The sequence below is a fragment of the Corvus kubaryi genome, unplaced genomic scaffold (assembly GCF_017639235.1).
Source record: "Corvus kubaryi isolate FWS band 111438036 unplaced genomic scaffold, C.kubaryi_AGA036_p1.0 75, whole genome shotgun sequence".
Lineage (NCBI taxonomy): Eukaryota > Metazoa > Chordata > Aves > Passeriformes > Corvidae > Corvus > Corvus kubaryi.
In genome coordinates, this window is record NW_024582062.1 from 1,235,100 (window position 1) to 1,240,128 (window position 5,029).

The following is a 5,029-nucleotide window of genomic DNA, read 5'->3' on the forward strand; positions in this document are numbered from 1 at the left end:
CCTTCCAAATTCCTTCCGAATTCCTTCCTTCCGAATTCCTTCCTTCCGAATTCCTTCCTTCCTTCCGAATTCCTTCCTTCCGAATTCCTTCCTTCCGAATTCCGAATTCCTTCCGAATTCCTTCCAAATTCCTTCCGAATTCCTTCCGAATTCCTTCCAAATTCCTTCCAAATTCCTTCCAAATTCCTTCCTTCCGAATTCCTTCCTCCCTTCCCTCCCTTCCCTCCCTCCCTTCCTTCTCCATGCCTCTGGCATTAGGATTTCGGCAGGAACAGCCAAAGCACATTAAAGGTGGTGTTACTTGAAGCGATGATTGCTAAGAGTAGCTTAGCAATCTTTGGATGGCAAAGAGCAATCCCACCAAACCAGGACCTGGAGGTGCCAGATGTCCCTCTCTGATCTGGTCAGGAACACGGGTGACTCCATGTTTTGCAGATCAACAACCTGCAGAAAGACTTGATTCAGGCTTTCAGCCAGAGCAGCAGAGAATAAAAAAGGAAGAGAGATCATGAGAAAGGCATGGAGGAGAGACAAAAGGACAGAGCAGGTAAGAAGGACAGGCAGATTTTCCTGCATAAGTGGGATGAGTGATTCAAACAAACAAATAAAAAAAGAAAAAGAGGACTGTCACTTCCTCCCTCATTTTGCCATTTGTACTAGTTTGAAAACAAACCAGTGGGAGGCGCCAAGTCAGAATAACAATTTAATGGGGAAGTTAAAGAAAAGGAAAGAAAAAAACCTAAAAACTGGTTCAAACTGACAGAGTCAAGATACAACCTGAGTCCCTGTTAGGCAGGGTGGTGGTAGCAGTCTGGTAGAATGGTGGCTGCAGTCCTCTGAAGCGGTGATCCTGTAGAAAAAAAGGGTCTGCTCTTCCTCAGAAGGTCCAGTGGTGGCTGTGTAGCTCCTGTCCTCTGGAAATCCAGTGGCAAGGCATTGTCTCTGGTGTTCAGCCTCAGCTTATATCCACGATGGGATGCTTGGTTCCTCCCTCTGGGTGGAGCATCTCACAATGGGGTAATGAGTCGTGAGGCCAAGTGTTGATTAGGCTCATTAACAGAAGATAGTCCGGAGGGAGTTATCTATGAGTCATGTGGCAGGACAATGATGGGCCATTAACAGAAAGATAGTCTGGGGGGGAGGAGGCAAGGAAACACTGCCCCACCTGATTTCAACAGCCGATGGGGATGGTAATAGAATACACTGCAACCCAGGACACCGTTTCAAACCACTGTTACATCATCTCATGCTGTGGGGGATATTTTCACTGGGTCAAAATGGAAGCATCCTTAATGTGCAATACTTTGAATAAATCTACTGATACAGACCTCCCAGAGGATGCTACAACTGCAAATGATCCAAAATAACCCATTTCAACCCTATTAAGGAACAAGAATAACTCATAAGCATCAAAAAGCTGTGTGAAGTTTTGAAGGGCATGGTTTGGTCTAAGAGAAGAACCCAGAAGGCCTTGTGTGGCACTACCTAAACCAGCTAAACTACCTAAACCAGCCCTTTTTCTGGAAGGAAGAGGCAGGTGAGAAGAGTCCACAGTGGCAAAGGAAACCTGAGAAACTGAGGAGCTCCAGCCTGACCAACATGACTTCCATTCCAGGATGTAACAACTCTTCAGTGGGAGATCCCAAGACTCTTTTGCTCCTCTTCAGTATTCCATAGGATTAAGACCAATAGTGGTCCCCAACCCAATCCAGAATCCTTTAAGTGTACTTCATAACAGGAGCCTGGTAATTAGCAAGTCTCATTCTTGTCCACTTTCTGTATTGACAAAGACCTAAATTATGATTTAAACTCTTCTAAAGAGAGCTTGGCCTTTTTTCCAAGGCTGCAGTTCATAGTGGCAGAGATGGCATTGGGCAGGAGGTGCACTGAGACAGAATAAACACTGGTGAACTCAGGTGGGTGCTAGAGTATGGCAGACTGTCCCAGGACTGGAAGGATTTTTTTTTAGTCTGGACAAAAACTTCAAAACACACCAGAAAAATTGGTGTCATATGTGGTAGCACTGCCCTTTGAGACTACAGGGAAGAAAGCAGTGTGAGACCAAGCTGTGCCCATCAGGGTGTGCAGTGTGGTGCCTGGAGCAGTGGACGGATGTTTTTATCTTCCTTGAAGTGCTCAGAGTGGTACCTGATATTCCCAGCTTTGAGAAATTACTTCGGCCCTGCAGTGAAAGAACATTCTGAATTTTGGATAAACTGAGTCGGGATGCGAGAGAAGGTGAAATACACAAAAAGGTCACCAAGGTGCTTGAGGGACTGAAGCATCTGACATGCAAGAGGCTGAGGAGATACCTGAGATGGTTTAGCCCTGGGAAGAGGTGGCATCGTAACCACTGTGCATAAATACCCGATGGGAGAGGGTAAAACATTCAGGGTCACACTGTGCTGGGTGGTGTCCAGTGAAAAAAGAGGGAATAGGCACAAATTAAAATACCACAAATTGCACACAGACATGAGAAAGAACTTTCCCTACCATGAGGATGGTCAAACACTGGAAAAGGCTGCCCACAGTGGTGCTGGACTGTCGATCCTTGGAGAGACTCAAAGCATTACTGGGAGGGCCCTGAGCAATCTGCTCAGGTTTGAGCGAGGGGTTGGACTGAGGATCTCCAAAGGTCCCTTCTAACGTCAATGATTCCATGCTCCAAGTCTGTATTGGCCTCTCTGACATCAAATCCTGGCAGGGAACCTCAGCCCCCACCTTTGAAACAAGTGAAAAGCATGGAACTGTTCTCATTTATTTAGGGCAATTCTTTGTATTTATTTAGGGAGTGCCCACAATGCTGGGGGTAGAAGCCACCTTTAAATCTTTCTTTCTTTTTTTTAATCACCCCAAGAATTCCTGTGAAGCACCTGTAATTTGTTCTGATAGCATTCTCTGTTTCAGAAAATAAAGACTTATTGCTCTTTGAAATGAAACTTGGCATAAGTATGTCATTGGAAGTTACTGAACTGCCAGTTCCAATTGATCAAAAATTGTTATCCAGCAGAAACCCACCTTATCTATTGTTTCTAAATCTCAGTGCAGCCAGTTTTGTAAGGAACAGACCTTTGGCAAGGATATCTTTCCCATATCTCCACAGTTTTTATATAAGGTAATGCTGTACATGGACAAACAGCTAATTGCACCTTCAGCTTTTAAAATTTATTTTCCACTTCCTCCTTCTGAAGAACAAGTAGTTTGTCCACATCTGTGATGTCAGAATGTTCTTTTGCGTCTTGTGCCTCTTTTTGCCATGCATCCCATGCCTGGGAGAAAGATCTCCAGAATACAAGTATTTATTTTCATTAACAACAGGAAAGCAAATTCAAAGGCATTAAAATGCAGATAATCTCTAATTTTAGACATAATGCACTTACTGTCAATTTAAAGCTGCTCCCTACTTATCCTACCTTCTAATTAACAACTCTTCTTGTTTGCCTTAATGTAATTTTTAGGAATGTCTCTGTTACTTGTCTGAAGTCAGAAGCCTTTTTGGAGTTCTATAAATGGAACACATTTTAAATGTTACATTCATAATTTAATGCCAAGAGACATCAAAAACTATCAAATTTTAGTACAGCTACTTGGCTGCTCTTGTCACAGAGAGAGCAATGTGAGGGGAAGGAAAAGACCACAAGAAATGCACTAAACATTAACAGCAAGCAGGGCAACCTGGCACAGATTGCCCAGGGAAGCTGTGGAAGAAAAACCCCTGGAAGTGTCCAAGGCCAGGCTGGAAGGGGCGTGGAGCCAGCCAGGATAGCAAAGGTGTCCCTGCCTGTGGAACTGGATGATCCTCAAGGTCCCTTCCAACCCAGGGATTCAGGGATTCTCTGAACCTCTGACTGCTGGGATGGCCAGACACTGCCCAGGGGCACTGGACAACTGCAGCTGGGGGAAACCTCTACTTCTGTGTGTGTGCTTGTCACCTGAAAGAGGTACAGGATGGAATGGATGAGATGAAGAGAGAAAAGAGACAAAGAAAAGAGAAAAGAAAGTGAGCCAAGAAGAAACAAGAGAGAGTAAAAGAGGCAAAGCAAAGAGGAAAGAGAGGAAAAGAGGGGAGAGAGAAGTGAACAGGAGAGAGAAGGGGACAAAGATGAACAAGAGAGAGAGAGAGAGAGAGACTGAGAGGCACAAAGAGGGGCAAAGGGGAGGGAGAGACAGAGGGACAGGGAGAGACACTGACAAAGATGACACAAAACAAACAAAAAAGAGCAAATCACACCAAAGAAACACAGGAGCCAAAGAGGGAACAAACAAATCTTTATTACAACTTTAGTGAATGACTTCTCTTCAGTTACACTTCCTCAAATATATTTCTGTACAGCTCAGTCATTTGAGAGAGTACACCTTTACATCAGTTTCAATGCAGACTGATGCAAAACCAAGGACGACTCTACAAAATGCGAAACTCCCTTGGACAAAAGTCCATATAAGTACAGGGCTTTAGAATGCAATACAGGTGACAGAACAAATGACATGACCCTCCACAATTTCAATTTCTCGAAAAACCAATCAACTTAAATACACATTAGTACAATACAAAACCAAGGGTAAAACACAATGTCTATACAAGTACAGGGCATTAAACTGCAACACACATTCCACAATAACAAAACCAAAACAAACAAATATACAAAGCTATGCAATTCCGGGCCAACACAGGGTCATATAAAAATACAGAATGTAACATAAGCACAACAATAACCCTAATTCTAACCCCTAACTAAAATCCAGAGCTCTAACCCTAGCCCCAAGCCTAACCTACCACTAACCATTAATTCTAAGCCCTACTTCTAAGCAAAACCTTAATGGAAAGCCCTCCCCTTACTCCTTAACCAAAACTCTAACCCCATACCTAATCCCTAAACCAGAACCCCAACCCCTAACCCAAACCCTAACCCCATACCTAATCCCTAAAGTGGAACCCCAAACCCTAACCCATAACCAAAACCCTAGACCTAATCCCTAAACCAGAACCCCAACCCCTAACCCAAACCCTAACCCCATACCTAATCCCTAA

General features: G+C 43.9%; 1 long non-coding RNA gene across 1 annotated transcript in view; it reads left to right on the forward strand.

Moving 5' to 3' along the window:
* The window catches only part of LOC121675712, a 3,527-nt gene extending 653 nt beyond the window's left edge, over positions 1-2,874 (forward strand). The window contains exons 2-3 of the long non-coding RNA XR_006020200.1: positions 436-547; positions 1,388-2,874. This is a non-coding gene — a long non-coding RNA (uncharacterized LOC121675712). The remainder of the gene's footprint in view (positions 1-435; positions 548-1,387) is intronic.
* Positions 2,875-5,029: the final 2,155 nt, after the last annotated feature.